The sequence below is a fragment of the Ambystoma mexicanum genome, chromosome 2p (assembly GCF_040938575.1).
Source record: "Ambystoma mexicanum isolate Mex_15411 chromosome 2p, UKY_AmexF1_1, whole genome shotgun sequence".
In the NCBI taxonomy this organism is placed as follows: Eukaryota; Metazoa; Chordata; class Amphibia; order Caudata; family Ambystomatidae; genus Ambystoma; species Ambystoma mexicanum.
The window spans coordinates 417,274,287-417,287,310 of record NC_090923.1 but is presented as its reverse complement, the minus strand read 5'-3'; the positions used below and the strand labels follow the sequence as shown (position 1 = coordinate 417,287,310).

Below are 13,024 nucleotides of genomic sequence, written 5' to 3'. Positions count from 1 at the left end.
TCCCCTACCATTCACCACCCTCCTTCCTCCTTCTCTGTCGCTCCGGTCTCCCCTGAAGAAGTCATCAAAGTTAACTCCATGGAAGGTCTCTTGCAAACAGGTTTCCCCATCCTCTTCCAGAATCATCAAGGACAACAATTCCTCTCTTGCCCCTGCTCTTGCTGATCTCTGCAACCACTCCTTTACTACTGGTTCTTTTCCATCCTCTCACAAGCGGTCCCTTGTGCAACCCTCCTTAAAAAAAACCTCTGCAGGCCCTTCCTGCCCAGTCAACTACAGGCCCATTCCCATCACCCCCTTCCTGGGGAAATCGCTCGAGATGCTGGCCCTCTCTCAACTCGGCTCCCATACCGAACTTGGTGGTGGTCTACATGACCACCAGTCTGGATTCTGAGCATCCAGTGGCATGAAAACTGCTCTTCTGAACACCTGTGAACTGGTAGAATCCCTTGACTCCAAATCCCCTTCTCTCATCATCCTCCTTGTTCTCTCTTCTGCATTTGACCCAGTCAACCATTCCATCCTCATAAAAGGCTCCATGATAACCTTGGTATCTCAGAGCGGGCACTGGACTGTCTTACCTCCTTCCTAACTGACGGTTCCACCAAAATCATTCTAGGCCCTTTCTCCTCGCCTACTTCCTTCTCAACCTGTGGCGTCCGCCAGGGCTCCATTCTTTCACCCTGGCTCTTTAAAATATACCTTTCTCTACTGGCACTGGCCTTCTCCCCCAACTTCCAGTGCTACGCTGATGACACACAACTCTTCTTCAAACTTCCTACTGATGCCCTTGCACCTTCCTTCATCCCAGACTGCCGCTCTGCCTGGTGCACTGTTAATGACCTCTGCTTCAATGCCAGAAAATAGAGATTCTCCCCATTGTGTCCTCTGCACCTTGCGTCTTCCCTTGACTGTCTGCCCTTCCTCCATGGGATCCCTCTACCCCCTCTTCTGGAGCCATGAATCCTGGAGTCAACTTCGATTCCTCCCTTTCCTTCATCCCTCATATTCAGGACATTGTCAAGAAGTCTCACTTTCTGCTCTTCCTTCTCAAAGGAATTCTACCCTTCCTCACCTTCCCCCAGAGACTCAATGTTACCCGTGCTCTGGTTCTCTCCAGGCTAGACTATTGCAATAGCCTCCTCCTTAATCTTCCTACGTCCACTCTGCGACTCCTCCAGCTAACGCAGAATAGGGCAGCAAGCCTTATCCTTGGCCTAAAGCCCATGGACCGTATCTCTCCTGCCCTACAAAGCCTTCACTGGCTCCCGGTCTCAGCACATATTAAATTCAAATCCCTCTGTATCATCCACAAGGTTATCTGGGGCTGGGGACCACTCTATCTTCAACGTTTCTGACTAAATACTCTCCTACTAGACTCCTGCGTTCCTCTGGCACTAAATCGCTGCGTGTGAAGCAGTTTGCTAAACAGAGAGCTGACGGTCGATCACTTTCCCTCGGCGGGCTCCCTTCTGTGGAATAGCCTCCCTCTCCCTCTGCGTCTTGAGCAGGGCCTCCTTAAGTTCCAAAAAAGCCTCAAGACCTTTCTCTTTACTTACCCCCTCCTTCTCCTCCTCTCTTACAGTAGCCTGACTGATGTGCAGGGCCCCTTCCCCCACATCTCTCATTCCAGCTGCTGTCGATTTACTGCACTTACTTAGGCTCACCCTCCCCTTGGGAGGTTGCACTTACGTTCTTCTCTTATTAGTAATTCACGCCAAGCACTTCCCCATGAGCACCATAGCACCTATCCATTACCCCATCCACACTGCACTTGCACGTTCTGAACACTCACAAGGCATAGTAGGTTAGTCTCGCCTCCCTGTTATTTTCATTATTTGTTTGTACTATTAATCCAATCATTTATCTTGTTGGTCATTGTCTGCCTTCCCATTTCCCCACCCTGTTGCCCTGTGGGCGCTTTGAAACAGTTGTTGATAATTGTATAAGCGCCTAACAAATGACCAATAAATAAATTATATTAAACTAGAAAATCCACTTATTTTAGCATCTCACATATAGAATGGCAATGTTGAGGATTTGTAAAATTCTAAGGAGCATTGTGAACACTATACAACGCTGTCACCAATTTACAAATGTGAAAATACTGTAGTGGTGTGCATCTTAAAAGAAATAGTGTAGACCTGTATGAGTAAAGCCATTACACAGTTTGGTGACCTCACTACGTCATCATGCTCAGTGCCAACATGATGCTAGAAACTACACCCCTGAGTAAAAAGATGCCTGCATAAATACATAAGAATACTACTATACTAATTAATTAAATTGCTATATCGAACTGCATCATAATATAAAATATTTGTTATTAAAATCTGAAATGCAAAACAATGAACAGCAAAAACTAAGGTTTGCATGCTAAAATCTGTATATCAGGTTAAATGTCATTTTATAGTAGACCTTAAACTTAAATAATTAAGTGACTAAAATAATGTATATATTCATTCAAGCCATGTGGGGTCAACAATTTAAAATGAAAATCCAAAATGCTTCACTTATTAGTTTGAGCTTTTAGGTGGCGCTAAAACCTCCACCTATAAGCCACAACGGTTGCATTGGAGTGTAGCCATGAAGGAGATGGAATGTGAGGAGGAGCACACAGCTTGCGGGTTTTTGGTTATTTACCCACCCGTTCTCTTCCCATGGTCATGCCACTTCCTATGGCTATCGACCCACTATCTGCCCCTCCATGCCCAAAGCATATCCCTCCTGATCTAGCTTTATGAAGCAGTAAGATCAAACTGTGATTTAAATGCTTGCTGGTGTTGTTTCAAAACGGTCTTTGGAGATGTAATGATTTAACTGCAGCTATAAATGCTGTGGCACACCAGGAGGAGGACTCGGACAGCAATGGGTCATGGTAAAGATAGGCTTAGACTTATTCAAATAGAAGCAAAAATGCATAACTGGCCCTATTGATTGAGGGAAATTCCCTGCCTTCCAAACAGAGAGTAAAGGTGCTTGTCGTAGTCTGAATTCCTAGTTACTGACTGGCCCTACCACTGTAGAAAACCTAACTAAAAAGAAAAGGAGGCTTGCCCAACAGCCTCGGAATGGGCTTCTGCCTGGCCCCGCTCGTAGAGGACTTATCAGTCTCCAAGTTCTGTTATCATGGCTCTAAGCAGTGTCCACTTTTTGTGTGGGTTAAAATTTTAAATGTCTTTTTGACGGTTCTCATTTTTTCCATCTCTGGGAAAATACAGATTCTTGCTCCTTTATTTTGTTCGCGGTTTAGCACTGGTTGAAGCTTTCCAGGATCATTTCAGCTTTTACCAATAGTAAAATCCCTCCAGGATTACTTTGTATGTACTTTTCTTTATCCCACCTATGTGGCAATGGGACTTCACAAAGTCCTGTGGCTCTTGCTTAGGATTATTGGCTCTCACTCCAATTATCTTCATACACTTGTTGGCATCCCTATCCTTCCTACAAAGCACACATCTTCCTTTCACTCCCTGATGCCCAGGACATGGCCATATCCTTCTCTCACTTTCTGATGTTCTAAACAACTTCCCCACCTTTCATTGACAGTGTTCGTATTTCTTTCACTCCCTTTGCATTCGGTCTCATGCCTGTTCCACTCTTTCAGGCGTTCATTATCACACCCACTTCCTCAGCCTTGATATGCAATATTTGCATTTCTCTCATTCCAGATAACCTGGATCTGGTGCTCATTCGGGTTTTCCATTGTTTCGTACCGGGAACGGCTTTGGCAGTATATGACCCCACCGCTTATCACCTTCGCTGGCGTCCTCACGGTGGGAGTGTTCGCCTCCCTGTTCATGCTCACCTCGGTAGTACCAGCACTTGCTGTGTGGAGCTCAGGGACTCAGGCTTTATACTGGTCTCGGCGTCGGTTTGTTGAGAGGCAGATGAATAGGTCATTCATCGGGTCTGCCCCTCCCACGCCTCATTTTGTAAAAATTAGAGGGCTATGCCATTTATGGCGCCAGACCCTCCCCACCCTCTATATACTGTAAGTACGAGAAACGCTATTCACTAAAACAACACTACCGACCATATCCTGGAACAATAGAAGAAGAGCTAAATCTACAAGCTCAAGAAGAAATGAACATGCTGTAACTGAAGATGACAAAATCAAGTGACTTAACTGTCAAACTGACACACGCTGATACAATAGACATGAAGCAAATATGCACTCACTATGAAGACGCGCAGACACTAGGTCAAAAGTACATTTAGAGATGAAGAATGTTACCTGCGCCCAATATTTATTTATTTGATACATTTATATACAGGTGGAACAATGCTCTTTTGAAAACAAAAGAATGTACAATAGATAAGAAATCAGATTTGACAGGAAGCAGTGAGCGTCTTACAATGGGATGAGTTTCAGTGCCATTCTGACCAGGTTGTGGAGGGGAGTAAATGGAAAATTCACTGGAGACAATACATAAGTGGACATATATAAATTAGGGACAACCAATATTGCACATTTTTAAATGCAGGTAGGCGGTACGGCCAGCTGTGCTTGTGATGTGACCATGATGGGTAAAGTGCTAGAATGGAGGCAGAGGAAGTGAGAGACAGAGGCAGGTTGAAGGCGAGGAAAACATTTTAGCTAGCAGGCAGATGAGAGTTAGGTTAAGGGAATAACTTGTAGACGAGGAGGTAGGCTTTTAGTTTGGTTTTGAACAAATCAGTGTGGATTGTTTCTCGGATGTCCGGGGGAAGAGAATTCCATGGAAGTGGAGCAAGAAGAGAGAAAAAGCGGAAGTGAGAGGAAACACGGGGGGGGGGCAAGGACAAGTGTAATCGAGGAGGTAGAGCATAGATTACGAGAAGGCTTATAGAGTTGGATAGATACAGTGGTGCCTTACCATGGATAGATTTGTGAACCCGGTGAAGAAATTTAAATCGGGCCCTGTTTTACATCATCTGCCATCCAGCCTGGTGACGCTACGAGGAAGTAGGTGTGAAGCGAGGGAGTTCAAAGTGTCCTGGTAGCGAAGTTAATAAACTTGTTGAGAGGACAGAAAGCATAGTTGGGGAGACCTAAGAGGATGCTGACACAGTAATCCAGTTTAAGAGAATACAAGAGTGGTTAAGAAATGCTTGGCAGTGTTCAAAAGGAAGGAAGTGCCTGATTTTACTAATATTTAGGAGGTTGAGGTGAGCTGCTGTTTCAGTTTTGGAGATGAAAGTAGAGAAGGTGTGTGAAGTGTCATAGATGACGCAGAGGTTTCTAGCTGAAGAAGAGTAGGGGAGACTGTCAGATGGGAACTAGATAGGCAGAGGAAGAGACGAGAGACCTTTTGGCAGGGAAGAAGAGTACCTCCATTTTGGTAGAGTTTAACATTGGAGAGTGCAAAGCCATCCAATATTTAATGGCAGAGACAGTTGGAAATGTTGATAGAGAGCTCAGAGGAGAGTTCAGGTAAAGAGAAGAAGATTTGGGTGTCGTCCGCGAGTTGGTAAGAGATCCCAAAGGGGGAGATTAGTACCCCAACAGTTACAGAAGTAAGTTGAGAGGTGTTTTTGTTCTAGGAGATAGAGAATAGGTGAGGTGCAAGGTAGGATTAAATAAAGGCAAGGGCTTGATCGCGAATCCCAAGAAGAAAGTATTAAGGAGAGGAGTGATTGACCGTGTCAAAGGCTGCAGATAGGTCAAGGAGAATTAGGATAGAGGATAGGTTTGGGTGCTTAGCAGAGGTGATGAAGGTGTACACATTCATGAGAGCAGGTTGCGTGGAGTGACAGGAGTGGAAACCTGCTTGTAGGGTGTCTCAAAGGTTGTGGATGTCTAGGAAATTGGTAAGTCGGTTAAACACAACCCTTTTGAGCACTTTAGAGTAGTGCAGTAGGAGAGACAAGGGTGAAAGTTAGCCGGTAGGTTCGGATCAGCCCCTTGCTTTTTTAGGAGAGGGATGACCATTGCTTTTTTGAAAACAGAGGGAAAGCAAGAGGAGTCGAAGGACAGGTTGAAGAGTTCAGCGAGGTGAGAGGCCACTATTTGGGCAATAGGCTTGACCAGCTGAGGACCAAGAGGGTCTGATGGGGCACAAGAGGGGTTAGCCTTCATCGATAGCGATAGCACTTCGTCAGTATTAGTGTGACTTAAGTGGGAGATGGAGGCAGAGGATGATGGTTTAGTAGCTGGAGTGTAAAATGTAGTAGGAGGGAGTGTGAGGAAAAACACGAGAGTCTCTAAATTTAGAAATTATTTCAGCAAACTATTCAGTTAGGTCATTAGCTATTAGAGTGGAGTTGATAATCATAGCCTTAGGTGGAATGAGGAGTGAGTTTAGGGTGCCCTGTAGCTGTTGAGGATGAGTAACATAGCATAATTAATGTATATGCTGAAACGCAAGACGAACGATACACATAAATAGCTTGCTAAGCGTAGAAATGCAACAGTAATGAGTGGCCATCTTGAATCAAATGGATGGCGAAGCCACGTTAGAGTGAATGGGAAGCGTTGAAGAATCATTGAAGCTGCAGGAAGAATCAACTTGCTGAAAGTTGCTAAAATGCAGACCTGTGTAGGCCAGACAGTAGCTGCACAGCCCCCTCCAAGGTTACTGCTAAAAGGGAGGTTTGAATGGTTCCGAAGAGAACAGAAGACAAGAATTCCCTAGCGTTAGGCATATTCCTCTTAGATTAGGTAAACGAATAAACAGCCTTTCAATGCCAGGTGCTTATTCATTAGAAGCTTAACACTACATGGGAATCAGCTCCCCCATGTCTCCAGTGGCCGAGGAGAGTAATAGCGCCAGTATTAATATGAGCTAAAATCCTAATTAAAGCCAAGTAGAATAATTCAAAACATGGTCTCCTCAGACGTGACTTATAATTGCAGAACAGTGTCCATTCATTAAACTTTAGACAGCTAGACACATGCCTTGACTGCCCACAGGTTCCCAGAACAAGAAACGCCGGACAATGCCAAGTACAAAAGCTAGATGCCCTGGCTCGAAGTCTAGGAAATAAGGGATGGTGTATTACTCAATTCGAAGAGGCAGCTCCTTGATGTCACTCCCCCTACCACTATTTCTGTTCATGTGCTGATGACCTGCCAAGTTTCCAAGGTTGGTAAGACCAAAGCCTACCAATCACAGCTCTCAAAATGATGCCTCCATGTAACTGTTGCATTAGCCAATTCCCTGTTGCTAAGATGTCTTTCTTGTATCAATTTAGGGGTGGTCCAAGGTGGGGCCATCAGTTATATACAATGAAAAGACTAACCCTAAGATATGTAGAAAATCCCCCTAACTAATCTCTCCGTCCCGTAGGTTTTTGTAACCAAGATTGCAGTTTGACGTCAGTTGTGACTTATTTTTGGTATATAATCTACTGTTTTGTATTAGATCATTGGAAGAGCTTTGGAGACGTATGCAATTATGTCTGTCCCTGTTTTATATTGATTGTTAATAAAACAGGTCTTTGCTATTTACCTTGACTTTTTTCATCATTGGGTGCATGATTTCCCGGCCTGTCTTTTCCCCTGGCACTGGGACTTTCCAGGGCTCTTTTACAGGTTGCTGGGCGTCCGGCCCACCACTGAGCTTTAGTGGTCACGCCACCAGAAAATACTCTTTGCTTCCCATCATTTTTTTCCTGACTGGAGCCTCTTGCTTGGTCAGCGACCTGCTTCGTAGCCTCCACCTAGCGGGCCTCGCTTACGCTACACCACCGCTGACTCCAAATAGCTCTGTCATTGCAGGACATGTGCACAGAGGCTTGACTATGCGTACTGTGAATTCTCCTCCCTCCATTGGGGAGTCGTGCACTGCTTCCTTGATCTCGCTCCAGTCACATTTCTTATTCTGTTTCCGTCTTCCTTTATGGCAGCCTTCAGATAACAGTCAGCATTACTTGAAGTCAACGTAGTCGAAAGAGGATTGCAGGTATTTGTAGATGGAATCTGAGAACACACAGTTCTTTCCACTATTGTAGGTGGAAAATGTATTCCATTCAATGACATCCCACTTGCCCAGACCCCTAGGGAGTGTCTTGCAGGGCGAGCTCTCCTCCCTAGCCTCTTAGGGGGTGGCTCCCATATGGAGAGGGTAGGCTAATTGTCCAGATCTGTCAAAATGCACTAATGGTGTAATAAAGATGTCTCAACAAGTGTGCCTTCAGCCAATTGGTTCATAAGCAGTATGTGTGCTCTTGCACTGAATTCCTGGCAAAACAGTTTTGGCGTATTACAGCTAAGGAGGAGAAACAGAGGAAGGACAAAAAACTACTATCTTACTAGGCCTAGTGACATTGAGATCACGCAAGTGCAGGTGAGCGGGAAGGGGAGAAGTGCCAGGGGAAGGGGGTGAGAGGGTGGACACTTGCAGGACAAAAAAATCAACACAGGTTGTGAAGCCAACAGGTGGCAAGTGCGGGTGTTATAAGTGCAAACAGGTGTCTAATTAATAAGTGCAGGAAAGGGGACTGCAGGGTTACAGATACAGGCCACAAGTTCTGGGGTTGCCAGAAGGCAGTGCGGGTTTGCAGCTGGACGCTAAGGGACCAGTGCTGAATTCAGAGGGTAGCCAGGTGACCAGTGCATGTATCAGGCAGGAGATCAGCAGGGGAGAGAAGGAGAGAAGGCAGAAGCAAAGAGGAAGGTCTTGAGGTGCTTCCAGAACTGGAGATGGTTCTGCTCAAGTTTCAGAGAGGCTGGGAGACTGTTCCAGAGGGAGGCAACAGCCAAAGAAAGAGATCTGCCCCCAACTCGTTGCTTGGAGAAGCGACTGACTCTCAAGGAGTTGGAAGTGGAGGAGCGAAGAGCTTGAGTAGGAAGATATTTCCGTAGAGAGAGTTGGTGTTGCAGACCCAGACTCCAGAAAGCCTTTTTGACAATGCAAAGGGTCTTGAACTTGATCCTTGCCGCCACCGGGAGCCAATGGAGAGATTACAGAGCTGGAGAGATACGATCCCTGGACTTTAGGCAAAGGACAAATCTCGCAGTCCTGTTCTGGGTGAGTTATAGAGGATGGAGAATGGAGGCAAGTCGATTTAGAAAGAGGCTGTTGCAGTAGTCCAGCCTAGAGGGAACCAGAGCTCTGGAGACAGTGAGCCTCTGGGGGAAAGTGAGGAAAGTAAGAATACCTCTGAAGAGGTGCAGCTGGTAGATAGACTTCTTAGAATGCATAGATAGGTATAGATATGCTTTTGCCGGGCATTGCTATTATATGTGCAGGTGCTCATTATGGTAGTTTCTGGCAAATGCTTATCCCATGCTCCACAAAAACCAAAAATGTTAGCCTTGTCAGTGCTTCTTTAACTAGACTCTTTCTCGTGAATGTGGCTGTATTTATTTCAGGCCAAATAATCTCAACTGAATTTTGCTATGGTAAATTAGTACAAACATATTTTCTACATTGGATTGCTGTAATCCTTTCTTTAATTTTTGATATGTTTGAGCCATACATTAACTGCACATGAGCATTTGAGACCATAAACCACAGAATTGCTAAAACGATCCAGGATCAGGTTCCTGGGGATGGACCAGTGCCTTTTCTTCAGCCTACCATGTAGGATTTTCCAAAACACTGCCCCCCCGCCTTTCCGACACAAACACGTTCGAACAAAACGTAAGACAACGGACTAACACGAGAGCTGTTGACCTTACATGTCCCAATACAAGGGTCAGGCAAAGTCAGGCAATTAGCCAGAATCACACACACCGGATGGGCATTTGCCTTTCCCACAGGGATAAAAGGTGGAGCACAAGAGCACAGGACGAGCAAGGTAGACAGCACGATGTGAGAGCTAACTCGGCACAGCAGTTCAAGAGGAGGAGAAAGACGATGCAAGTCGAGATGATACCAAGGGGAGGAGTGACCTTGCCCTTATTGACAGAGACCTGTGAAGCCTCAAGAGAAGGAATTGTAAGACTACGAACAATAGCCAGCATATGTTGCAGCAGATGTGAGCAGTGCCCAGGCGCAACTTCCACTGACAGCCAAGCCGGGGAGAGACTTTTGGCCAAATGATACCGGCTTTGACTCTACAGAGAAGAAAGCAAAGCAGTTCATCACAGCCATTGAGTCGAGGGGAGAGCAGATAAAGAAACTGAACTGTGTTGAGCGAAAGTAGCAGGCAGCTAATTGAACTTTGGATAAACAAAGAACTGTTGATAAGAGAAAAGGGGAAAGCCAGCATAGCAGAATCAAACCCAACGTGGGTGTTCACTCGAGAAACGCTAGGCGATTAACCCGCTATTGAATTACAGTTACCAGAAGGTATTTGAAGAAAGGCAAGAAGGTGGGTCAGAGTGGTCACACGGGGGTATTCTAAAATCCTCCATACAGTCGAAAGTCTTTGACCGACGGATGATTGTGAAGCAAAGGGAAATGAATCCCGCATGGTGAAAAGACATGAAGACTTGTGAGGTTAAGAGTCTAAAGTTCCATGAACAGTCTGTTGACAGGAATGAACCCGATGGAGGGATGTCCATAGTTAACTGTTTTGTAAAAGTTGACCAGAGTGAACCCAAAGGAGGGAAGCTGGCAATTGAAAAGGGGTCCGAACCCGAAGTAGGGAGATCCAGGGGTGGAAAGTCACCACCCAAAGTTCATTGTGAAAGGAACTGTTTAATTGAGTTGTCGAATATGACGGTGAGGGGTCTGCACCCGGAAGAGCGGGAACCAGGGGCGAAGCCGTCACCCAAAGCCATACATTGAACAGAACTTTGTGTTTGTTGAAAATATCGGGCCCTCGAACGGAAGAAACTTTTTATTATTGAAAAGAGACTTAACCATCGAAAAACCTGATAGCTGGAACTAAACTGTCGGCTTGTGCTGGGAACGCTCGAGTGTGTGTTGTGCTCAGGAAACCCATCTTGTCCTGTGAGGGAGACCCCTGGCAATCACATCCTAACTTATTATTTGTGAACAATTCTTTCTTTATTGAAACCACTATCCCACACTCTTTCTATAATTAGTTGTAAGGATTTGGCAGTAGGTTTTTGTTAGTATAGGACTCTTTATTTTGATAAGCCGCCACGAGGATTGCTCTTTTTTTCATTTCATGGTCGATGCTTGCACCCATCTGAGATTTCAGTTTAGGTTAGGTGTTTTTTCAACCTGCATATTGTTTAAATAAACGCCCTTGAATCGTGATCACTTGTGTCTCTTTACTGCATTTTGGGTGGCCAATAACACCTAGTATGGCCCTAACCAACGTGATTCCAGTGCAGTGCTTCGCTGAAAGCTCGTGACCATCACCAGGTTGCCAGGCTTTACCCAATGTCCTTCTCGCACATTTTTGTCTGGATAGAATGCAATTGTTCAGTCAACTGTTTTCAATTATCAACAAGCAGTGGGTGCTCAATGTCCTTCAATGATCGTGGTCTAGGAACACCCCAAGCATTAGCTGGTCTGTCCATAACATTTTCATAAGGGGATAGCCCTGATTTGGACGCATCTGTAGTCCTTATTGAGAGTAATGCTAAAAGTAAAGCATCTGGCCATTTAAGTACTGTGTGACCACATATTTGAGCTAATTTGTTCTTTAAAATTCCATTGTGGTGCTCAATTAACCCCACACTTTGAGGATCGTTAGCTGTGTGAAATTTCTTTTTGCTCTGCAATCCATTACACACATTTCGTATTACTTCTGCAATAAAGTGGGGGCCATTATCATACCAAATCATTCTGGGTAATCCAAACCTGGGAAAATACTCTTTCAACATAACATTCACAGTGGAGATCGTGGCATTATCGGAAAAGCCGCTACCCATTTTCTAAAGGTGTAGATTACTACTAGCACATATTTCAAATTATTACTTTCTAATTCAATAAAGTCAAAATGCAACAGTTCCTGCGGAGACTGTAGTCCCTCAAGCTACATTATGGCTTAGGCATATTACAGAGTCCCTAACCACATTCTCAGCTGTTGCGGTAATCAATGAATTACACCAAACATTTTCCAATTGTTTACAAATAGCTTCAGCATGTATGTGGGTACGTCCGTGGGTCATACGCACAACCAGCGGTACATAGGCATTAGGTAACATCCATTGTTTTTAGACCTTTTGACCCAACACCCCTCTTCATCCTGTAAAGCAAATCTGTCTTCCAACCCCCTTATTTCCTCTTCAGTGGCCATTTCTTGTATCTCTTTAATGCTAACAGACGTTTCCTCCATACATCCTAAATCCTAAGTCCTTCTAATATGCTCAGCATTATACATCCCAAGGTACAATCTAACACTGTTTGCTTAGCTATTGGGTCAGCAAAATCATTCTCTTTATGAATTTCAGTCACTATTTTCTGATGGGCAGCACATTTAACTATTTCTAGTTTCTTTGGTAGTGTTAGAGATGCCAGCAATCATGATATTGAGGAACCATGCTGTATATTAAGCTCCATGTGACGTCAAAAATCCCCTTCCGCCTCATTTTCCGAAAAGATGTGCTACTCCAAAGGCGTACTGACGGTCAGTAAAAATATTTACAGAAAGGTTTTCGGATAATTCACAAGCACAAGTCAAAGGTATGATTTCTGCTGCTTGTGCTGAATTAAAGGGTATTAGTTTAGTTTCTGCTATAGTTTTTAAAGTAGTAACGACATAAACTGTGGTTGTAGTTCCATCAGGCATTTTAAAACATGACCTGTCACAATATAATTCTCCTTCTGCCTGCGGAAGGGGGTATCTCGCGAATCAGTTTGGCCCTTGGTGTCTTCTTCAGTTGCAAAGATACAATTATGTTCGGCTTCCTCATTGTCCCTGGTACCCTGATTTGGTATAGGTAATAGTTAAGCTGGGTTGAGTGTGTTGTAGCGCTTAATTTTGATAAGCGGTGTAACCAATATCAAGTCATGTCTGGTAAATCGGGCCATAGTCCTATATTGGGCCTGAGTCCTATTTAAAAGGACATCGACCAAGTGAGGTACCATCGCGGTTAAAGAGTGACCTAAAACCATACCTTCACATTGTTTTACGAATAAAGCTGCAGCTGCAGCTCCTACTGCGTGCAAACATTTAGGCAAAGCACATACAGTAGGGTCTAACGTGAAGGAAAAATAGTGCACGGTCTATTCCT

The 13,024-nt window shown here is 44.6% G+C and overlaps 1 protein-coding gene across 4 annotated transcripts in view; it reads left to right on the top strand.

The window, feature by feature from the left end:
- PXK (PX domain containing serine/threonine kinase like) overlaps positions 1-13,024 on the top strand; it is a 917,751-nt gene that overhangs the window by 467,798 nt on the left and 436,929 nt on the right. The window lies entirely within an intron of this gene.